At 36.2% G+C, this 25,527-nt stretch overlaps 1 long non-coding RNA gene across 2 annotated transcripts; it reads left to right on the top strand.

The window, feature by feature from the left end:
* Positions 1 to 42: 42 nt before the first annotated feature.
* Positions 43 to 25,084, top strand: LOC118498376. 2 transcript variants are annotated; one of them, XR_004900879.1, is made up of 3 exons: positions 43 to 963; positions 1,112 to 1,273; positions 25,026 to 25,084. It is a non-coding gene; the product is annotated as an uncharacterized LOC118498376 (long non-coding RNA). The 2 variants fall into 2 exon arrangements; XR_004900878.1 differs by lacking the exon at positions 25,026 to 25,084 and having other exon boundaries at positions 1,112 to 5,954.
* Positions 25,085 to 25,527: the final 443 nt, after the last annotated feature.

Here is a 25,527-nt window from a genome sequence, read left to right as displayed (position 1 = left end):
GAAATAAATTAATAGTGTTAAAAATAAATTAGTAGCTAGTTTACTGGGGGTGTTCATTTACTTAACAAGAAGAGTGTTCTTGGTTTGAACAGTCTAAAATGATTACATGGGAGAGAAGGAGGAGGGTGAGAGGCATATGATTTAGTAGTTACCATACAAATTTGTCCTGACAATGTTTAATTTTGCCTGATTTATCCACCAATTTTGGAAGAAACGTTTCATTTATGAAACTTTTTCATGGCAAACTTTGAATCCTGTTTAGGGGTATTTTGAGAGGATGGAGAGAGAAGGGGTTTGTGTGTTTCACATTTTCTCACAGTGGATTTGGAGAGAGGCTCACTGTCACTTATTAAAATAACTAAGTTTAGAATGTAAAATTGTTGTAGAAACTGTAGAAGTTGGGTAAGAAGGAGTGGATTTATAGGTGAAATGGGTTTGTAAACTCTGCCTCTCTGCTTTGGGATCATTTTTTAGTATGTGCCAGGTATTCATCTGATTTCCATCTTGACTTGGTTGTGGCTCTCTCTCTGTCTGTGTGAGGCTTGGATGTTCCCTGTTTTAAAGCTGGAGTTGTCACAGCATGGGCGTTTTCTGTTTCAGCTTATGGCATTTTTTTCTCCTTTCCTGAATGGGTGTCCTTTGCATAACCCCAGTAATTCAGAAATCCTTCAGTCATAGGGACTGCCCTGTCATGTGACTTAGGTACTAGGTGCAGACTGCGATTGGTCAGCAGCTAATTGGCGGTCTCTATAAGAGGTCCTGCTTCTGGAGTCAGACCACTTTCCTGCCTGGGCGGCTGCTCAACAGAGGCCTGGTGGGTGTGGAGGGGAGAGGGGTGGTTGTCCAGTGATTCAGCCACATGTGATAGATGACCAAGTGACTGCTTCTTTTAGGGTCTATGTGCATCAGTGGAAGACACCCAACGGGTTGTGGCTGACGATCAGACTCTGGCTTCCTGAACTGGTAACTGTCACTTTAATATAGCTTACTGATTAAACTCAGAAAAATGCAACTAAAAATCTTTGCCAGGAACTTGTGTGGACTCACTCCCTGTCTACTCACCATCCCCTCTTCCCCCCGCAACTCCTTGTTCTTACTCATTTTGTCACAGGAATGAAATGCAGATAACTTCTTAGAAAACTTGTAAGCAAAGCTCCTCATGTGATCTGGAACAAAGACATTTTATAATCAGATTTACCAAGCTGTGAAGAGAGAGTTTTAATGAATGGAAGCAGCATTCTATCACCAGGAAATACTGCTCTATCCAGAACTGGTAAGTAAAAAGTGGCATTGCTCCCTAATGGATATCATATGGTGTGTGTGGCAATTGTGAAATTGTTCACAGACCCCTTAAGAACTGTGTTGAACCAGACAACACATAAACAGAGTAAGGAATTCTAAAGAGTAGCAGCCCAAGAATATAGCATAAAGGCTGAGAAGCCTTAAGGCAGTTAATAAAGATGAACTGAGCATTACCAGTTTAGCCAAATATATGTAATATAACTAGCTTGTCCCCCCCTTTTTACCTTTTCTGTTTGAAGGGAGGAAAATTAAAATGGGTTGTTTGGTAGAGTTGCAGCATTGACTTTCCATGGATGTAGATTTCCATTTAGTCTGAATAGTATGTATGATTTTTGAAAGGATGCTTTTAGAATTAGTCAAGATACCCTTCTTTTCTATCCCTCTACCCAAGGAGGTCAGGTATTTAGAACTCTACAAAATGAAAGTTTAAGTAATGCATTAGAAACATTTCCTACTGATTATTAAAGACAGATTAAGATGACAATAGGTTTTTTTTATGTTTGTATCATGAATTTTAAAATTGTTCTATTTGATTACACCAGTATAGGAAAAGGGTAGTTATTCCTATATGGTTCATTAGATTTTGAGAAGTCCTGATTAATAGTTCTTACTGATGTGCCTGTCTATCTGTCTTTCTTTAAAGTGTTAATTGTTTGTTAAAATCTTGAGTCTGAGCTGCCCTGTATTTAAGATGTTGAGAATAATACAATAAAGCTTTGGATACCTGTGTTCTATACAGTAAGCTCTTGTGAACTCTAAAGGAACACAGGTTTATATTAGGTGTGAATGTCAGATTTCTTGACTTGGCTTCTTAAGAATTGTTTGCTGGAAAAGTTAAATAGAATAAGAAAATAAAATTAGAATGATGGTCAGCGACTTGATTTTACTTGTTTTTTATTGATCAATAGAAGTAATCATATGATGAATACTTATAGAATCATATGCTAAAGAATTGTTCTTTAACTGCTAGCAATTATTGGTAACTTTGGTGATCTCTCTTTATAAATGTAAACACATAATTAAAACTGTTACTATCAGTCATACTCTGATAAGTTTCAGGTTATATAATCTTATTTATTTCTTCAGTATCTTAAGCCAAATTGAAAGTTAAATCTGCATTTGTGAATTGGGTTCCCATTCTATTGCTCTCAGAATCTTAAAATCCATAACTTGAAAGGGGAAAATGTATAATAAAAAACAACATAGCAATGCTGCAGTTTGTCTCTGGCACTAGAGTGGGATGAAGGTGGAGAAGAGAAAAATGAATCTAGTGGTATGCATTAATTGGTATTTTTATGTACTTTGAGAACTTTAAAAAACATTTTCTCAGACTAATAGCTTTCAAAGACATAGATAAAAAAACAAGGTAAGCATGGCCTTTAGGGGCAGGTCCTCCCATAACCAGGTTGGTGATCCAAATGTGTGAATATTACAGGTTATTTGACTTAATTAAGGTGTAACTGAGGATGTGGAAAAATGCTGCTCAGTTCCATAAAGTACATGAATTTATAGGTTTTAGAGTCTTAAAGATAGAAAAATGGTGATGAAGCATTGAGATATTTACAGGTAATATATATCCATCTGCTAGCTTGTATTCAGTGATTCATAATTCAGCTCTATATTCTGTGTAAATACTTGGAAAAAACATGATTTAATAATCTGACTGAAGACTTCCATGCTTAATGGGAAAAAAGCCTCTATATAATTTGTAGATTTGACTCATCCATTTAGAATCCATTGTTTTGAATGACAAAAATATGATAGAAGCAGGTTGAAAAAATAAATGCTAGAAAATATATTCCAGAGGAAAGCTTTTAGCTCTTCATGTTTTCAATTCATGTTTTCATGTTTTAAAAATGCATGTAAAATAAATAATATAGCATTTTTATTCTCCATTGTGTTTACTGAGAGTATTAATATTTTTATGTACTCTATAAACAGTGTGCACCTGACTTTGCGGGTATGTAAAGCTACAAACTAAAGGGAATCAGGTCAAGTGACACACTTCAGAATACTTTTCTCTCAGATTGTGTATTTGGTATTTTCATAGTCAGAAACATAAACGCTCTCCCTTTGGGTTTGTTTATTAAATTTTTGATGTGGTATACAGTTTTGTCCAATTTTTTTATTAATTGTTTTAGATTACCTTTCAGTCCCCTTATTTCTGCCCTCCTCCCCCCCGCCCCCAGCAATCAACACACTGTTGTCCATGTCCAGAGTCCTTTGTCCTTTTTGCTCAATCCCTTCACCAATTTTTAAGGTATGTATGTGTATGTGTTTATATGTTTGGAAGGGAGAGCTTTAATTGCTAGCAAAGTAAGTGGCTGTTTGTTAGAACCTAGATAAGCTTCATAGTGTTGTTCCTATGACAACTGAAGAGTTGGCTGTTAAAATGTAGCTTTAAGTTTCAGTTTGGAAATGTCATTCAGACCTCCCACTATAGTCTCATTGAGTAGGAGGATAATGAGAAGGGGAAAAACCATGAAGCAACATAAGTATCTCCATTTGTTTCGTGTCTTCCTGACTTGCCTTTGTGTATGGATCACCATGGAAGTGGTAAACCCTAAATATTGAACAAAGCAATACTTTAGTACAGAATAAATGGAAAGGGGTCAGAAAAGTTAGGGAAGGTAAACAATATATGAGAGTAGTAGTCAGGAGAAGTTGGCTTCCATGGGTTTTGTTAATCTTTTATCCAGTGCTGACCAGCAGTGAGAACATCTTGAACCAGTTACAGTGTAGCTTTTCAAGAGCCTCAAATATTTCCTTAAATTGCAATATGGAGAAAATTATTTGGGAAACAGGATAGTTTACCATTTAGGCATCACATTTATTTATTTCCACTAGGCTGATTACAGAGCATACTCTATTCTTTTAAGGTATATGCTTTTAAATCAATTATTTGTCATTTAATAGCTTGTCTTTTTTCTAGAGGAAAGATAAAGTTGTGCTATTAAAATAGCGGCAAAACTTAGGTATTTTACCTGATGTTCAAAAATTACTTTAAAAAACCCTTAAAGATTGTTTGAGACCTGTTGTTTGTGGAAATGATTTGGTTGACTGAGAATATTATGGCACACTGCATTTGGGGGCAGAGGTTGTTGACTAATGCTTGGGATAGATTAGTTACGCTGTGTGGATTTTCCATGCCTGAAGGGTTTCCTAGTCATTACTCGTAAATGGTTTTGACTATTTATTTGGTCATTAGCATATCAGAAGTAGAAAGGAAAAACAGACTTTAATCAGTTTTATCCATTTTTTAATATATAGGTTCACCATCTCTTCTGAAATCCAAAAAACTTTAAAAACCAAAAGATTTTAATGTCAAATTTGGCAGCAAATCATAACTTGATCTAATGTGAAACTTTTTGTAGTCTTCATTCATCCACTTAGAATGAATGTTAGTATGTTTTATTATAGCAATACCAATGTATTTGATCACAGAGGGCTGCACCAGACCTGTCTCCACTCTGAGATTTTCTATAGTTAGAATAGTCACCCTATTACATTTATAAAATCATTGTAAGAATTATCAATCTGAGGATCAGATAAGGGTTTGTGGACTTCTAATTACTGGTATGCATGGAGCTCATATATGTGTTAGGCACTACTCCAAATGAATCACTGGCATCTAGAACAGTGCCTGGCACATACTCAGTAAATGTTTGGGTATAAAAATACTTTATATATGTATTAACTTATTTAATTCTCACAAAAACTGTGTATAACCAGTATGATTATCTCCATTTTGCATGGGGAAACAGATGCACAGAGAGGTGAAACAACTTGCCCAAATTAACTCAACCAAGAAGTTGTAGAGCCAGGATTTGAAAGCAAGCAGTCTAGCTACACTCTGTTCTTACTGAGTCTAGGTATGCGAAAGGTATGAGAAAGGCTTGGAGATCTGGCACTGGAACTCTTGACTGAATCAGAAAGATGTTTCAACTGTTTATTCCTTGTCACCCTGTGCCTGTTGTCATCAAAAGCTGATGGCATTACCATCATGGTCATTACCAGGGGCCTGCAGCAGAATGCTTATTTATAACAGGTTCTCCTAGGTGGGTGTGTGGGAGTTCCAGGAGTCTCAGAGGCTCCTATTTTGTTTATAGTTTTCCCAACATTGATCTCTATCAACAGCCTGACTTCTTTATCTGGAAAAATTAAGACACACAAAATAATTATTTCCTTAGCCCCAAGGAAATTATCTTGAATAGTGGAAAAAGTTATTGCATAGACATTCTTATCAGGAGGTCTGGGTTTTGAGGAAAGAGAGTATGGGTCACCTTGAAGTAGTGAGCTCCCTGGCATGAGAGCTACACTAAGACAAAGCAAGGGCCCCTTGGGGGAAATCAGGCAGCCTGGGAATCAGACTGGGAATCAAACCAGCAACCTTTTGGTTTTCAGGCCAGCATTTAGTCCACTGAGCCACATCAGTCAGGGCATTTTTCTTTTAAATTCTTAAAGGAACAGATTAGATACATATAAAAGTTGAATATAATATGCTTTGTAAGTAATTGTAATAATTGGCATTTGGTTTCTCTTGGCTATATTTTAATAACAGTAGTTTCTAGTTTCTGTAAATGGTCAATGTAATAAGATAATAATTTGCTTAAAAACAAAGCATAACTGGTACTTAAAAGTAAAAGATGGAGTCATTGATTATGTAAAGAATGTTAAGGTTTTATTTTTAAAGGATCTTCCCTTTCTGCCTTGGAAGAGTTTAATTCTCCTGAAGCACTTATTCTACTGAAAGCCCATTCTTCGTTGGTTGTGGTATTGGACAAAAGTTTAGTTTTCTCGCCTTTTCTAAAAGCAGTTGGATAAAGACATTTTAAGTGAAAACCAATTGATTTCTCTCAATTAGGATTTGGAGATGGGTATATACACACATATACATATATACATGTATATATATACAAATATATAGATATATATACATGCATATATATAAAAATATATATATGCATGTATATACATGTATATACAAAAATGTATATAGTGAGAGTAGAGTTGTTCAAAATGAGAAAAACAGTGAATGTGTACAGGTCCAGCAAAATTTTGCAGAGTCCTTCCAAAATTCTGATTACATGAAAAAGAGTCTCCAAAACTCCAGACATTTTCCACTCAGTGTCAAGAATGTGATAGTGGTTACCATGACTCTAAGAAGGTGCCTGTTCACAGCATCCATTGTAGTGTTTGCTCCCTGAGAGTACAGACTTTGGAAACAAATAGACTTGTGTTTACAGCAGACTTTGCCCCTTGCTCCATTTATTTCCTTAAGCCCCAGAAAGTGGAGCATCAGTACTACCTCACAAAGTTTTTGCATGAAATGAGATAACACATGTCAAATACATGCTGTGGTCCCTGAGGTAATGGTGCTTAACATACTTGAGTTCCCTTCCGAAATCCTTCAGTTTAGTTTTAAATCCCATAGATCCATTCTAAGTTATATGTCTTTTTTCACATCAGATTAAGTAAAACAGTGATGACAATAGTGGTCGCCATTTACTGCATACTTAACCATGTTCTAGGTAGGCACTATTGTATTAGCTCTACCCTCATTCACCTGTCCAGTCTTCCTGACAACCCATTGATTCAATTATTATGCGCATTTCATAGATGAGGACACTGGGACATAGTGAGGTAAAGGAATATGCTTGTGGCCACTCAGGTGGTATAGAACCAGACTCTAAATCCAAAGAGGCTGTTGCTAGTATAGATGGAAAGTACTTCTCTCTGGCAGAAAAGCAGAATAAAAGTTGACTGAACCTGAAAGTCTCAGAAATGGTCTTCTCATTTCTATCCTGCAAAGTGTTACATGTTCTAGGCCTGGCCCTCCCAATATTGAAATACAAAGTTGACTTTTTCTGCTTCTTATTTTACAAATTAACAGGAACAGTTTTAGTCATTTGTGTTTTATGATTTTTGAATTAGGCCACTGAAGTCCAGGAGGGGAATTCCTTGTTTTCAGTTGATCTCATACACTAAAAAATTTACTCATGTGATTTCCCCTATTTTTCCTCTAATGTTTTCACTTGAAAGTTAGTTTGAAAGGAAGAAGTATGTGAGCATTTGGGTCCTAGATATGTACTTTTCGGCAGCATCTCTGGAGATTTTTCTGTCTGTTCTTTTTTTTAATCTGTTCTTGAATTAATCCACAGAAAAATAAAATGAGTAAGAATCTGTAGTTAATGAATCTTTTTCTCCTTTATCTCTATCTATTTCTAGGTGCTATCTAGAAGGGCAAAACTTCTAAGTAAAGAAGATAAGAACCAGCTGTGTGCATGAAACCCTGTGTTTGTATGAGGAGTTAATTTTCAGAAAGGGGTTTCACAATGAGAATTTCCTCCTTTATCAGATGTAAGCTGAAAATTTGACTAATAGGGGGAGAGCAGGCTACCCTAACCCATGGGTTCAGAGCGCTTAGAAATCTCTTTAAAAATCTCCTAGCCTTAGACTGAGCTTGCTTGTAGGAAGATATACTAATCATGCCTGACTTCACGCTTTCATTTGTTCATTCATTCATTCATTCATTCATTCATTATTATCTTACATAACTCATTCAACACCTACCTGTAGGTCCATGAAAGAAAGGATGGGGTTAGGGACCATTAGGGAAAGGAAGAGGAGTAACTACAAATTCAGTTTGTTCCTTTCATCTCAATGACTACATCTTTCATTTGATTCTTTGTTATTTTTAACACAAGGCATGTTTCATAGACTGATATTCATAAAAGTCTTCAGTCATCTTCCTTTGGCAGTCAGCTTTCTTTCTCAAAGTAGGAGAAAGAAGCTAATAACAGGAAAATAGTGTAGAGAAATTGGTTTTATTTCCTTTTTTAATGGAGGTAGAAGAAGGAGTCATAGTAGGGAATGTATTAGTAAATAATGTCTAAGAATTTCCCCTGAGCTTTCAACTTATTCCCCTGTTTAAAAAACAGGAAGAGAGAACAAAGGCCTATGATTTTAAAATAGAATTTAAGTCAATTTGAAGGTACAAAGATCTGCTCTGCCCTCAATTAAATTTATTGTGAGTTTTTTTGAAGTATCACTAATACGTGAAAATGAAAATGGAGACAACTGTACTTGAACGACCATAAAAAATAATTTTAAAAAGAATAAGGAGAATTAGTTATATAGTTCAGAAACTTTTTTCAGAGTTCAGAGATTTTCTGTATAGTATAGTGCCTATAGATAACAATAAAATGTTGTGCAGTTAAAAACTTGGGATAAAAAAATGAGGGATACCCTGTCTTCTGCAGAAATGAAGATAGTAAGGAGCATTTATACTTTTAACACTTTAAGAAGTGTTATTTGTGATGATGCTGCAGTTATGGATACTCTTCCTTAAAGCATATAGAGTCTACCTTTACTTGTGATTTAGTAATGATTTAAACCTGAGTATCATTTCCCATACTTTTTGGAAAGCATACAGATAACCATCAAGTTCTTTGTAATGGCACAAACTTGGTCTGTGTGTTTTCTAATACCATAGCAGCAAAGGCAATGAAAATGCTTTATATCTTTCAGCATGAAATGTTAAGTTTACATCAATAGTATGTATATACAGGGTGGGGCAAAAGTAGAGACAAAAGTTGTTGATGTGGAAAGTAATACAATAATTAATAAATAATGCAAGAATAAACTGTTTTACATACTCACAACTGTAAACCTACTTTTGCTTCACCCTGTATAGCCCAATATAAGGAAATGTTCATGTAGACTTAAAAACAAAATAGCTCACACTCTGAAAGGGCAGCTCATTATCTCAGGGATCTTCGCTCTGATTGAGATCAAATAAGTACCGTTTGGAACAAGTTAGGTTAGTAAAGGCAGTACATTTCTATTCTTTCTTTACATCTTGTTTGATAGCCATACTCTAAAAGACCATTCCTTATCTTCTACCTATGGATAGTAGAGGGAGTATAAAGAAGGTGTCCTTTCCTTCCTCATCCCTGCACAATTTCTCTTAATGTTGGAGAAATGACCACTGTGCTATATAGCTCCTGTCCATCTGGCCCTGGAAGTATGGCATGTTGACAAAAATCATTTCAGGTTCCATCTAAACTTCACAAACTTATAGCAGAACAACTGACGAAAAGGTCATATGGGATATATTCATTTTACACAATGTATTGTGCACCTACACATGCCAGATTGTGCTCTCTGTCAAGCTCCTGCTTGCATGGAGCTGAGAGAATGACAGTAATTGAACAAATAAGTATGTGTTAGAAGTTAGTACATGCTATGGAGAAAAATATAACTGTCAAGACAGATAGGGAATACCCAGGGACCTAGGGAAGAGCTATTTTATCCAGGGCTGACAGGAAAGGTTTTCTAATGTTTATTAGAGAATTACCCATGGAAAGTGAAGAGCCAACCATGACAGTATTTGGAGGAAGAGGATTCCTGGCAGAAAAAATGGAGTCACTGCAGTGGAGGTGGAAGCAAACTTGTCATGTTTAAGGGACAGAAAAGAGGCTGGTGTAGAACAGCAAGCAAGGGGGAAGTAGTAGATAAGGTCTGGGAGGTAGTGAATAGCAGATCACATAGTTGGCCATAGTAAGAAACTGCTGGAACATAGAGAACATAATAACTAAGGAGAAGGAGAATGGTGTTCTAGAGTACAGGTGATTTGTATAGGGGTCCTGGATAGTCCAGCCATTGTGCCTCATAACCTGAGTGTATACAAGTTGGGTAGGGCCCTCATTTGGTAAAATGCTACTGTTGTAATTGAAGTTAGTATGATATGGAAACCTTAGTAAAGAAAATAAAGCTGAGCTACTAACTCTTTATTAGCTAAAGAGCCAAAAATGGGTAATTGTGCCCATCACATTTGTTCCTCAGAAAGGTGTGGGGTACTCGAGTGTCTAGCAGTGGGATGTTTCAATTCCATTCATACTTGCCAAAAATTCTCTGCCTGTAGGCAATGTCTTTGCTGATTTTACACTCAGTGATGAATAGTTTAGAATTTTGAACTGCATGGTTTTAAGTACTTCTGTGTTAAAAGTATTTTTTGGTGGCCCTCAGTTTTATGTTCATGCAATTGATAGGTTTCCTCTTATAATTCTGTATGAAAATTTTGTTTGATACAGGTTAAAAAGTTGTGTTGCACAGTGCCTGTTTCATAATCGGAGGCAGAAAGGGACCGTGGGAAAATAAAAGCAGTTGACCAATCAGGAGGAATGAGATTGTATTTACTTTTTACCTTTTAATTTTGTGTTAGAAACATTTTTGTAATTTCTTAAAGATAGAGTTGATTGCTGTAAATGGATTGCAGCCCTTTACCATTATTTTACTATCATAACTCAGTCCTATGTTTTGTAAAAAGTATGTTACAGTTTCTGTCATGTGGGAGTTTACATGATATGAGAAATGACATCAATGAGAGCAGACATACACATGTTGTTTTATCAACATTGGACCATGTAACCAGGACTGACAACATACAGGGCTTGGAGGGACTTGATAGCTATTTGTAGTAGGTATTGTCCAGGTTTGTATTACTACAACCACCTGAGACTTTATACCTAATACTTATTATGACCACATCTGACTTTCCACTACTTAGTTATGCATTTGGGTTAACATTCATACTTTTTTTAGCCAGGGACCCACCTGCAGAAAAGAATTTTGGTTTTGTCATTTATAGTTCAGTTTAACTGGACCGGATTTCCTTACCACCTCTGGCTGAAACTGACTGAGAGAATGAGTTTCACTTGTGGGGAGGAGAAATTAGTAATTTGGGAACATAGAATGTTTGTGGAGGAGGGCCAGGTTTGCCTGTTGGCATCCTCCTCTGAAGCACGAACTCTGCACTGACAGAGGGAGTGAGAGTTGGCACATCATGAAAAAGGTGACTCCCTTGGAATGAGATACCTTGGGATCTGAGAAAGATGTAAAAATAGGTAAGAAAAAATGTAGGGGATTTCCAGGGTATCATTGAATGTCTGGTCTCGTAAGCCCAGGTGTCCTTGTATACCTTTTCCCCTCACTTCTTTCTGGCATCCCCAATATCCTTCCATGTTTCCTGGGAGATGAGGGCTTTTGCTTCTGACTTAGTGAACAAGGAATTCAGGAATGGGCGTTTAAGACACCATCTTCTCCAAATCTTCCAGCATACATTGCTCTCAACTGAGCCCTACTCTCTAGGTGTAATTTAGAGAACTTGACGATAAGGTCCATTTTCTACCAGTCTCTGACTTTTAGCTTTAAGGAAAACCCATCTATTGCCCATGAAATGATGTCTTCTGTTTGGTCTTTCTGGTCATGTCTGATGGTCTGCTGGGGTTTGAGCCATTTTGCCCATGTGCCTGGGGATTCCCCCCTCTTTTTCCCCGTATAAGTAGACAATTTGCTGCCTGCGTTCTAAAACCTTGATATTTCTGCCTTGACGGGAGTCTATTCTGAACGATTATGTGGTGGCTGGGTACTGCAAAATGAGTCAGTTCCTGCAGTTTGGTTACAAGTTCTCAAAAAGTATTTCAGAATGTGGATGTGGTCAGCATAGTCATTTTCCAGGCATCTAAAAGGAAACCCACATCAACTGTAACAATTGAGCTGTGAACCTATGGCCCTGCTTTTCCTCAAAGGAAAGCCTGTATGTAGCTCCCCTAGAATCTAGCCTGCTCTGCAGATCTTTAGTAGAATTCATCTTCATGCTTGGAAATCACATCTTAGCTGTTAGTATTTGCAAAAAAAAAAAAAAAGCAATAGAGGTTTTTGCATTTGCCAGTTTTAGAACATGGACACAAATTTGAGAAATTATTTTTGTAAAATGGAATCTGTGGGATTAGACTATAATTAGCACAAAATGTGAATTGTGGCTTATGGACAGAAACTTTGGTGATTTTTGCTAATGCACTGAGGAACAACTAAACTAAGGTAGTTTAGGTACCAATAGAATACATGGAAATAAGACTTTGTTTACTAATTAAATTCTGAACCTATGTAGACTTAGCAACAATACTGATTACAAATAGCTAAATCCTTTTTAAGCTTTTAAAAATTTCAAGTTTGTCAACATTTAGAGAATATTTTAGTTCAGCATACATTTTAGAAAGTAATCATTGTGAAGTTTTTGTCCTTGGGTACTCATGAATTATATAAAATTTTGAATTTTTAGTTAATGTCTTGTACTACCCATTGTGACTGGAATTTTCAATAAGAAAACAAGAGAAAAATGGTCAAATTGTTTGAGCAGATACATCACCAAAGAAGATATACATACAAATGGCAAACACATGGAAAGATGCTCAGCATCATTAATCATTAGAGAAATGCAAATCAATATGACAGTCAAATACCACTACACAACTACTTTCACGGTTACAATTAAAAAGGCCAACCATACCAAGTGTTGACAAATTGGTGAAGAATCTGGGACTCTGAATACATTTAGGTAGAAATGTAAAATAGTACAAACATTTTGGAAGACAATTTGGAAGTTTCTTAAAATGTTACATATACACTGACCATATGATCCAGATATTTCATCCTAGAGCAAAGAAAGCATAAGTCTCCACAAAAACTCGTAATAAATATTTACAGCAGTTTTATCAGTAATAGCTAAAAACTGGAAACAATCCTAATAATGTTCATCAACAGGTAAATGGATCAACAAATTGTGGTATATTCATATGATGGATACTACTCAATAATGAGGAGTGAGTTACTGATACTGAAAACAACATGGATGACCCCACACTAAGTGAAAGAAGCCAGGCCCAAAGAAAATTACATACTGAATGTTTCCATTTATATAAAATTCTTTGAAAATGCAAAGAAATCTATGGTAGAAAGCAGATCAGTGGTTGCTTGAGGGTGGGGGAGGTAAGGGTGTTAAGTGGGAGTGGTTACAAAAGAGCACGAGGAAACTTTGGGGCAGGTGGATAATTTCACTATCTTGTATCTTGATTGTGGTGATGGTTTCATGGGTGCATATACCTATCAAAACATAACAAACTGTACCCTTTAAATATGTGCAGTTCATTGTGTGTTAGTTATTCCTCAATTTAAAAAATACGTCAAAAATGAGCAGTCATTGTTATAGCAGATAGGTTTTTAAATGCCATTTTTTGGCAAAAAACAAACAAAAAAACAAAAAAACAAAACAACTACCCAACTTAGCATAGGAGAGAAAAACCTGATTAATGGTTTGGGTATTAAAATGTAACTTTCTAGTATAGATAAGAAAACAAAGTTAGACTGCAAATATAAATGTGATAACTTTAGTTACTCCTGTTTATAAGGTGTTGAAATAAGTGGTTCAGGAAATATCTTGTCCAGCACTGTGGGGCCAGCTGTCTCTATAGTTTATAAGTATTTGCACTTAAATACAACTATTGTAGCACTCATAGGGCTAAAGCATATAAAGTGGGGCTCAGTTTGCAAAGATAAGACGTGAAAATACAACCTTCAGAGTATACCATTATTAAGGTAATAAATCTATTTGCAGAATGCATGAAAAGTAATAAAATACTTTCATAAACCTCATTTTGTATGATTATCTTAATGATACCACTATTGGTAAGATCAGTATTATCCACATATGCTAGGGGAACAACCTGAAACCCAGAGAAGCCAAGCTCTTTGGCTGGATCACATTGTCCCTCTCTTCTTGGGCAGAGGTCACTGTACTCCCTTCTATACTTGCTGCTTCCTTCAAGTCATGTCATTGAGTATTTGGCCAGGATTCTTTGCTCACCAATTTGTAAGGCAGTTACTGGGGTCACTTCTATTTGTATACAAGTTGTTTATGACAATGATCCCCTCTAATCATGTTCACCCATCTGTAAGTGAATAACATCCACAGGTTTCACAAAGTTGTAAGGGCCAAAGATTCATTCATATGGGAAAGAGTTGTGGTAGCTGGACAGCACCATATCCACAGTGGGTTTTGATATTTACCATGTGATTTCCCTCATTGGGCCTGATTACTGATGGCATGGGATTGAGTCCTTTGTGAAACCAACATGGAAACATGAGATTTAATTCCATGGTTGCTCCATCATTTCTATCAAGATTGTTCAGTTTCATAATAAATGAAATCTTGTATACTATATTATTTAAAATTTTTCTTTAAATGACTAAACAGTCATTTGGGTCTGAATGACTGAAATCGGTGGTTTTGAAAGGAGACAAAACTGAGATAAAGGTAGGTGCCATTAGGTTTTGCTTAGCCAAGAAGGTTGCCCCATGCCTGGCACCCCTTTCCTCCTTAGCTATGTTAACTGACATCCCTCCTGCTTTGTTGTTGTCTTAAGGATGCCTCTTTCTTTTTACATTACTGCTTTGGAGGTAGCTCCCTAAGGAGAATTCTTGACTGTTCTGTTGCCACCCAAACTTCTCCCCAGCATATATGATAAACTGTGCGGGAACCAGTATAGCCTTTAGTACTCTCTAGGATGGCAATTAACAGAACACATTTTTGGGAGACAGAAAAAATGTTTTACATTTCAATAATTTCAGAAAAATCTATGCTGAGCAACATTAAATAAGTTTGTACAGGATTTCCAATTACCCTTTACATTAATTTTTGTATTAAAAATTCATGAGAAACATGTGAACCATCTCTTGGTTATACCCCAAAAACACACTTTAGGAAATACTGTTTGTAACCTGATATTTGTTATGTTGGTAAAATGACAAATTTTCCTAAGAGCCTTCTGTATGTTCCTACTGGCACATCTAAAATTTGACTTGTTTTCTTGACTGGATCTTGAAAGTTCCAGTTTCTAAACTTTTTTTTCATGCTCTTAAAATTTATTCAGGTTTATTCTAAACTTGGGAAATCGGGATATATATTAATATGAGAGCATGAAGAGTGTAAAGTTTTGTTTAAGGATAAAACTCAATAGAGGGAATTTATATATTTTTGTTTTATTTTATTATTTTTTTACCAAATCCTCTGGGTTCTGCTCTTTTAAGAACCTCTATTTATTCCATCCATAATTTCATGTCCTATCCTGGCTTCTGCAAGGGCAGATATGAAAGAAAAGTGATGATGTACACAACAGCTCTTTCCTGTCAGCATAGGGTTTGTGTTAACTATTTGTGATCTCAATAGTAGGATAAGTTTGACCTCTGAGCATGAAAAGAATTATTGTATGTTTGGTATTTTTTTTTACAGTTTGTTTCTCAGACCATGGAAGTGTAATAATCACAAGAGATAATGTCAGAATGAATAATAATTGTCAGTGAGAAACTTGAGTAGTTCAATGACATTACCTACCAGCTAGGAATGGAAGACAGGAGAACAAACATGGGATTTATAGGCATTGAGTCAAGAAGCGGACCAGGTGATTCTGGAGTTAAAGTGAACTGAGTTTATTTTTGGCTTGTGACATCTACATAGGATTGTAAAGCCAAACCAGAGTCTGGATATCCCAGTTGTGGTTTGGATTGCTCATCAGGCTCTGAGGTTCACTGCTTATCTAGCATTGCCAACTTACATCTAGTATGTTCTCATTAGAAGTTGAAGGTTCCCTTTCATTTTTGAGTTCCTTATGCCTTGGCATTTTCTTGAAATGAGAGGGTGTTGCTAAGTTATTTTTTTACTGAAAATTACTTCTACAGCACACTGCCATTCATGCTTCCTCAGATTATCCCTGCCGCGCGCGCGCACACACACACACACACACACACACACACACACACATTCTCTTGTCTTCTTTGAGCCAGACCTTTCAAGGTTATACTAACCTTTAGTGCCAAGTACCTTTCCTGACCTCTTTCTCCACTCATAGAGGAACCAGATTTCCCTGTGTTACTTACCATCAATATAAACAGCAGTTTTGTTTCTGTTATTTCCCCTTTCCAACCTAGTGATAAAGATTGCCACTTCTGCTCCCCGACCCTGCACAGGAAGAAATACTTCCTTCCTCAATTTCTTGACTTTGCCCAGGCCTATGAATATCTTCTCTTGCTCTCAGACTCCGGATGCTTACCTTTTACCTTTTTTTTTTACTCCCAAGACCTACTCTTCCTTCATCCTTCCTCTCCTAAGTTTCTGGTTTTCTCCATCCAATAAATTTCCTTTCTACCTAGTTATAGCAGCTGACCATGAAGCTGCTGCCTCATGAGTGCCTCAGTGTCATGAGTAGGTGTTGGCCTTTTCTTACACTCTTTTTCTCCTTGGCCCTCTTGACTGACACCTCTCCTCCTTCCTCTTTGCCACTTTATATTGCCCTCCCTCTTCAGTATCCCTCTTTCTTTTTACATTCTGTGACCATCTCAAAAATCCATCTCCAATTGTAAGTTGAGAGCTTGATTTTCAATAATTTTAATTTCATTTTTTAATTATATTGATAGTGTTTCTCTAAAAACCATCAAAACCCTCTACTGTGGACATAGATATATTCTAGGATCAACTAATGAGAGCAGATGGGGGGAGAAAATGCTGTTTTCACATCTTTCAGTGTCCCTTGCTTTGTACTGAATATTAACACCCAAACACTTGATACCCTTAGGACTAGTTGAAGAACTGATCAGACATCTGTCTACTCAGTGGCGACCACTCTGGGAACAGATACTTTCTGTGTAGGCTAGGACTTCATGCTGCTGTCCTCTCACTCTCTGGAAGTTTAAACATATCCAGTCCCCCTTTTCCTCCTTCATTTAACATATTAGAGCAATTTTCCTTTATAAATCTCAATTAACTTTCCAATTTTCTCTTTGTTATATAAATAGAATCGACATTTTCATCTACTTCCCCTTCGCTGAGTGAATGTCTTTTGTTTGTTATAGCCTCTAGGTCATCATGTTACATCATAAAGGATGAAATATACATTTGGCCCTCCATCATTTCAAATCATTTTTGTTAGTCCCTTCAAATCTCCACATCTATCTTTTCTTTTTTTATTTTTTCTTGGATTTATTGGGGTTACATTGATTAATAAAATTATAGGTTTCAGGTGTACAATTCTATAATGTATCATTTGTATATTGTATTGTGTATTCACTACCCCAAATCATACTTATCTTTCCACAGTCTTACCTTCTATTCTTTAGTGGTATGAGACACTTACAGAAACCACATAATTTAAAAAATCAACATACCACCACAGATCTCATAGTAATGGAATCCCAATGTTAGCTTCTGGCAGTCATCTATGATATTTAGAAGATGCTTCACTTAATTACAATATAGTTCATTTTATAACCATCACAAGCAAAAGGAATTACAACATATGGATGTTCCTTTTGTTCTTCTACCCAGTTTCTTATCCCTCCCCATGCAATTACCTGTTAAATTTCTCAATTTTTTTTCAATTCACCAGAATAGATCTTGTTTACTTCTTCTATAGAATTGAGGGCAGTTAAGATAGCCTTTCTGAGTCTCAAGGACTCTTCTGTGCAACAAGGTTATACATGTGCTGCAGGGATTATATAGAAACATTCACTCTAAATTGGTACTTTCTGTAGCTCATACTTTGTTAAGAAAATATACTCCTTTATAAATAGCTTGATTTTATAATCACTCATGAATCTTATAGAAAGATACTATAAAACTAAGGTGGGAATCAAGTAATGTTTAAAGGATAAAGAAATAAGAATTTTCCTGAAGTGGAGATACCATTTCACTGTTTTTGGTTGTTTTTTGAAGTGTTTTTTTTTTATCAGTACAGGTGCCATACACTTCACTCAGATTTCTTTCTTTGACAAATACTTACTAAAAGATTACTGTGATCCAGTATACTGTGCTAGTATCTGGAGAATCTGAAAAGATTAGGACTCAATCCCTACCGTCAATGAGCTCACATTCAGGGAGACACATTTCTAAACAAATAATTAAAGGGCAGTTTGGCTTATGTTTTCAGCTGAGACACACAGACTCGGTGATGAGGGAGCTGGCCCTGAGTAGCATGCAGCTAACTTTCTGGAGGACTCCAGGAAGGTCCCTTAGAATTCTAGAAGAGTCTCTGAGCTGGGCTCAAAAGAGGGGGGGAGAAGGCTGGGCAAGCAGTGTGCAGAGGCCAAATATTTATTTGTTCCTCTTTCAGTTCATCTGAGTTGAGTGAAACTTGATAGGAAGACTCAAGGAAGACCAAATGAAGAATTTTGTGCCATGAGAACATTGTATGACAACAGTTCTTTATAGTGGCAAAAGCAGAGTCTTGGTGGAGATTTGATTATAAATGAAACCTGCAATATTATGTGTATATGATGTTGATGCCTTTAGAAAGTAGCACAAGGCTTAAAAAGGAGACCAAATTTAGAAAGACTCAAGTAATAGTCAAGAATAGTAATGGGTTAATTGAAATTTAAATAAAAGTTTAAGTCAGGAATTCTTGGGGAAACTGACTGTTTTTTTAAATTATTTTCAGGTTCAGAAAACAGTCACCTTATTTTAATACTCTTTATTTTCAGTTATTAATGCACACTACAGACATTATTTGAAGAGAATGCCTTAAGGGTTTCTTTCAGAGAGAGGGAGAGTGACAAGGAGATATTTGCAAGTGAATTTAGTGTAATTAATTTCTGGAATTTGTCCATCCATAAGAAAGGCTGTAATTTAGGTAAAAACTATCCTTTCTCTTTGAGTGTTTTTAATGAGTAAAATGATTCACTTTTTCATCTAATTCCTGTTTTGAAAAAAAGTTGGTTTTTATTGAGAAGGATTAAAGGCATGCAAGTGATTGCTAAATATTATTTTTCAAAAACTAGTCTGAGTATGCCTTTATGGCTGTGAGCAGTTTCACCTTTAAAAACTTGTTTTAGGATCTTGTGCCAATCCCATCCCTTCCCAGGCCTGTTAAGACAAAAATTATTTCACAAAAAAAATTCTTTTTAAAAAATATTTTTAGCAGGAACATCTCAGAAATGTTCACCTGAGCCTTCAAGTTGAGTTGCAAAGCAATTTACTAAACACAGTGATGTGAGAATCAAGTGACCATCAGCTGATGTAAATGTTTTTGGTCACTGTAGTCACAGGATCTCAGGTATGTAAGAGTTGGATGGGCTGCAACCACGTGCTGGTTATAGAGAGACACTGGCTCAAATACTCTGACATACACAAAAGGAATTAAAGTTCACAAAAACATACTTTAATTAGAAACCTGTATCTAAGCCCTGGCTGGCATAGCTCAGTGGATTGAGCGCGGGCTGGGAACCAAAGTGTCCCAGGTTCGATTCCCAGCCAGGGTACATTCTTGGGTTGCACGCCAGAACCCCCAGCAATTGTACATTGATGTTTCTCTCTCTCTCTCTCTCTCTCTCTCTCTCTCTCTCTCTCTCTCTCGTCCCTTCCTTCTCTAAAAATAAATAAATAAAATCTTTAAAAAAAGACACAACATTTAAAAAAAAAGAAACCTGTATCTGAAAGATTAGTTTTTCCTCTGGCATATTTCACCCCATGGAAACCTGTGTGTATATGTGTGCATTATTTCCCGGACTATAGAGTTAAGCAATTTTATTCAGGTAAAACTGATATACAAAGAATTGTACACATTGAATGTGCACAATTTGATGAATTTGGGCATATGCAAATACCCATGATACCATCACCACAACCAAGGTAATAGACATATCCAACACATCTCAGAGTGTCCTTGTGTTTGTGTGTTAAAGAACACTTAACATGAGATTGTCCTGTCAGAGGCAGTTTTTATTCATTTCTAAAGTAAACACTGACTTTGTTGGAATAGCAAAGTGGTATGTGTTCTTTCAAATCCACAAATATGTTTTAGAAGCTGACTGTGTTTGTATTTAGTGACATAAGGCCCCTGGTACATAAACTAAAATGTGAGATATCATGAGTGGGGGTTGGAAGGGATATCTGGAATCAAACATTACAATTTGACTTGGTGAAGTTAACATTCTAACAATGCTATCAAATTGTTTATCTCTCTTCATTTACTTCCACATACAGTGTTTGGGGCCAAAATTTCTTTTCAAAAACTGTAATTTTTAAAGTTTGGTATATGAAGCAACATTTCTTTCATTTTAAGTTTGAGAACACCATTTTATATCAATCACCTTGGCTTTAAGTATCATTGCATTTCTTTACTTCTTGGTTTGTCGGTTTATAGGTCACCCCTGTTCTAATTCTGGATGGTAGAAGCTCTTCAGATTCTTAGTTAACATTTCAAGAAATGGTCTTTATCCCAGTTCCAATTGGTTTTCCAACAACAGGTAGCAGGCTTAAATTTTAATCAGTGTTTTCCTCCCTTTTTAAACTCTTTCCCATTATGCATACATCAAATAAATGGCCTTAAGTCAAAATGGACACAGTTTATTTTGTTTATTGTTTTTCTTTTGTTTGTTTGCACTGTGAGTGGGACTTGATTAGTGAGTACTGGGTTATAGCTTTATCACCTGTTCTTGTGGCTTAATTGTCTTAATTGTTAGGTAATAAAACTATATACCGTAGTTTTCAGTGCATAATACGCACCTAGGTTTTAGAGGAAGGAAATAGGAAAAAAATGTTGAAGTACAAAATGTGGTAAAACATTTAATAACATAAAACATAATATTTCACCAATGTAAATGTAAATAGAATTCAACAGCAGCATTAACAACCATTATTCCTTCCAAATTTGGGTGGGGGTGGGGGAGAGAAAAGTATGTCTTACAGTCTGAAACATATGGTAATGTTGACATTTTTACTTAGGTCCTGTTTCTTTGACTTTTTTTCATAATCTTTGAAACTCTATCATTGACTAATATTCTATGCTATAGTATATGCCACATATATTCTATTGTCTATATTTTAATAAACATTAAAATATGTATTATTGATGTGGTTGACATTAATCTGTAGAGTAAGTAACCTTTAATAAAATTTTATTATCCCTTTTCCTTTCTGTATTGCTTAGATAAATTTAAAAGTGGGGAAAACCCATCTTCATAGTTCTTCAGACTTAGGAAGATTTGTGGGTAGATAGGGCAGACTTTGAGCATTAATAATACCATTCTTCTAATCTAAATATAGAACAAAATTTATAAAAGAGAATCCTTTGGATGTTGGCATTAAAACTAACCAAACTACACCTTTGCTTCATTTTAGTTGTTAGTCTATTTTGTAAAGAGTTATGAACAACATTTAGCTTTAGTGGTTTATGAAATGTAAATTTGTGATCTATAAATGCTTGATTCTGAGGATAAGTTGCAGTTAAACTTATATGTTTTATTTTCTTTTGTTTTTACCACTTTGGTACATATGCGCTGGGTTTTAGGCAATGCCACTTTATATGTCATAGATGGAATTGTTTTTAACTTATTTCAAAAGGAAAAAAATTAACAATCAAAAACCTACTTACCTTGTAAATTTCACCATTCTCCTCCCAGAAGAGCTAACTTCCTGGTGAAACAGTATTACTACAACTTAGTAAGTGGGTTCCTTCTTAAAATTAGACATCTGTGATTACACACTTTAAAACATTCCCTCAAAATTAATATATTTATAGCTCTCAGAAAGTTGGACATTTTTTCAAATCACTAGCACATTTTATTTTCAAAACACCACTTTCGGGGGCAATAAATATCATTCACTCTGCGGTCCAGCTATATGTCCAGTCAAATTGTACTAACTTAAAGCCCTAGGTATAGTCTTTCTTCCAATTGAAGATAATTTCCCTAAATCTTTTCTAAGTGATAGCCAAAGCATTTTAAATTCATGATAGTAGGATTTTAAAACATGTACTTGGAGCCAAATTGCATAGTCATTTACTATCTAGAATAATTCTAAAAGTCAAACAATAATGGGCCACTGTGATCATGTGCTAATATAAAAATGCCTTCTTCATGACACCAGGCATTTTCCTGCTTCAAGGGTTCCTTCTGACTCTTGCTCTGTCTCAGTGATATTTTAAAGTATATTTTATTAATTATGCTATTACAGTTTTCCCAATTTTCCCCCTTTATCCCCCCTCCACCATGCACCCCCAAACCCCCAGCATTCTCCCCCTAGCTTATGTCCATTGGTTGTATGTGTAAGTTCTTTCACATCTGTTTCCTATACCATTTTTGACCTCCATGTCTATTTAATGCCTACCAATTATGCTTCTTCCCTGTACCTTTCCCCCCTGTTTGTCCCTTCCCCTCCCCACTGAAAACCCTCCATGTGGTGTCTATTACTCTGATTCTGTTCCTGTTCTAGTTGTTTGCTTAGTTTATGTTTTCATTGTTTTTCTTTTAGTTTTTTAGGTTCATTTGTTGATAGTTGTGAATTTGTTGTCATTTTACTGTTCATACTTTTTGATCTTCTTTTTGTTACATGAGTCCCTTTAACATTTCATATAATAACATTTCATATGATGAACTCCTTTAACTTGTCCTTATCTGGGAAGCACTTTATCTGCCCTTCCATTTTAAATGATAGCTTTGCTTGATAGAGTAATCTTGGATATAGGTCCTTGCCTTTCCTGACTTGGAATACTTCTTTCCAGCCCCTTCTTGCCTGCAAGGTTTCTTTTGAGAAATCAGCTGATAAGCCTTATGGGCACTCCTTTGTAGGTAATCCTTTCCTTTCCTCTTGCTGCTTTTAAGATTCTCTCTTTGTCTTTAATCTTGGGTGACTTAATGATGATGTGCCTTGGTGTGTTCCTCTTTGGGTCCAACTTCTTTGAGACTCTCTGGGCTTCCTGGACTTCCTGGAAGTCTTACTTCCTTTGCCAGATTGGGGAAGTTTTCCTTCAATATATGTTGAAATAAGTTTTGTATTTCTTGCTCTTGTTCTCCTTTCAGCACCCCTATAATTCAGATATTAGAATGTTTCAAGTTGTCCCACAGGTTCAAAAGTCTCTCTTCATTTTTTTTTATTCTTTTTCCTTCATTCTGTTCCAGTTGGATATTTATTTCTTGCTTTTGTTCCAAACCATTGCTTTGAGTCCTGGTTTCCTTCCTGTCACTGCTGGTTCCCTGAATATTTTGCTTTATTTTATTTTGGGAATCTTTAATTTTTTCTTTCATTTTTCAACTGAGCTCAATCAGTTCTGTTGATTACCAGGGCTTTAAATTTTGCATCAGATAGGTTGGCTAGCTCCTTATCACTTAGCTCTCTTTCTGAAGCTTTGCTTCTATTCTTTCATTTGGGCCCTATTTCTTTGTCTCTAAACATCTGTTAAGTTGTAAGGGGGTGCGGCCTTAGGTATTCACCAGGGCAGGGCAACCCTCCTTTCTGAGCTGAGGCAGCACTGCCTGTGGGGGAGGGGCCAGAGGGGGAACAATGCAGCTCCCCTGCTGGTCTCTAACTCAACTTTCTAATGAACTATCCTGTGAGACTGGGATTTTCTCCCACCTTGGCAACTGCCATAGTCCTCAGCCAGTTCTGAATCTCAGTTTCCCCTTGAGTCAGCCCTCCCCTCACAGCCCACCACCTTGCCACAGCCAGCCCCACTTTCATGGTCCACCACCTTGCCCTGGGTTCTCTCCCTCCGCTTCCTTACCAGTCAGGTTGTTCTGTTTGACTGTTTCTTTAATTCTGTGGTTGTTGGAATTCCATGCAGTTTGATATTCTGGCACTTCTGGTTGTTTATTGCTTTTAGATTGGTTGTTATCCTCCTTTTGGTTGTGTGAGGAAGCAAAGGGTTTCTACCTACACCTTCCATCTTGGCCAGAACTAGCCATGTTCTTTCTAACTCTGGGTTTACACTTAGTACAATTCATTGGGTTTCAGTACCACACTAAATTTTAGAAAATTTTCATCACCCCCAAGAGAAAGTCTATACCCATTAGCAGTCTATCTCCCTTCTCTTAACCTCTACCCTCCCAGCCCCAGGCAACCACTAATTTATTTTTTGTCTCTAAGAATTTGTCTATTCTGAACAGTTCATATAAATAGCATCATGTGCATAGTCCTTTGCCTTCAAGGGATCTGCTTAAATGTTACACCCACAGTGAGGCTTTTCCTGATTACTTTATGAAAAATAGCAATCCTCTTCCCTGTTGTACTACTCAATGAAATGGACACACATATCTATTGATTTTTTTCTGTCTTTCTGTACCCACAAGTTAAGTTTTACATTCTTAGTTCCATGAGTGGAGGGACTTCATTTAGTGTCACATCCCTAATGAGTGGCATAAAATATGGAAAAGGCACTTTAGGAGGCATTTTGAGGGTGGCTGAGTGAATGAAGGAATAACTTGAAGCAGACAACTAGCTTTAAACTTTTTTTATAGCTACATTGTATTATGAGAGGTAAACCTAGAATCAACATACTGGTGATTTGCTGCTTTGAATACCTTTTAAACATCTTTTGTCAGTTTTTTTTGTTATTTTAGATCTTCAGTAGATTATAACTGTATCATAAATTTATACAAGGAAACAATATTTTTACTGCAAGTTATTTTACATATGTTTATCATTGCTACATTACCCAAGTTAAACTGGCATAAAGCAAACAAAGATGCTCCAAGGCCACAACAGAATGGTGAATTGGGGTTTTTTTTTTTTTTTTTGCTTGCTTTTTTGTTTCTCATATATAAGATATTTTACTGCAAAACATGCCAAGGAATCAACTGCAGATTTTCTCACTACTACTAATGAATGCTAGAAGGGCAGGACTATTAATCTTTTTTTTATTTGCTGCTGGAGCTCCAGTACCTGAGAGATCAATACTCAATCAATACCTGTTGAGTAAGTAAATAAATCTAGAAGGTTTTTTTAAAGTGTATATATGAGATTATGGTTAGAATGCTAATAAGTAAAATATGCAGTTGACTCGCTTGATACCATTTTCACCTAAGTTTCTAGGACTAATGTTTTCTCTTTCCTTCCACAGAGCTCCTGTCCAGAATCCTGCTGATCATTTAGCTGCTGGAATGTATAGGTACTCTCAATGGCTCAGTAGCCAGTGTAGATCCTGTCTTTTGTAATCAGTAGCTACATCTGGCTACTGGGTCTCTGATGGTATCTTCTAGCTTCTGTTACACTATCCTGAACCAAGGCTACTGTAAAACTTCCTTGATTTACACACACAGAGTTAAGTTATGAGGTAATAAGTCTTCCATTGTTAGCCAGAAGGTGGGGACCATGAAGGTTTTTATGAATTATGTGGTATATTTGTTTTTTTAATTGTTGTTCAACTACACTCATCCTTATTATACTTGATTTCATTACCACAATGGGAAGAAATCTGGATATTTTATCCAGATTGATTTTCTCTCCCCCCACCTCTTCCCTCTGTGGAAGGTATTATTTGGTCACAAAACCATTTCATTCTCTGTATAAATCAATAATTTGGTAACAAAACTATATCCCTACCTATTTACCTGTCTATCTTA

This window comes from Phyllostomus discolor, chromosome X (genome assembly GCF_004126475.2).
Source record: "Phyllostomus discolor isolate MPI-MPIP mPhyDis1 chromosome X, mPhyDis1.pri.v3, whole genome shotgun sequence".
Lineage (NCBI taxonomy): Eukaryota > Metazoa > Chordata > Mammalia > Chiroptera > Phyllostomidae > Phyllostomus > Phyllostomus discolor.
This window is presented reverse-complemented; position numbering and strand designations above follow the sequence as displayed.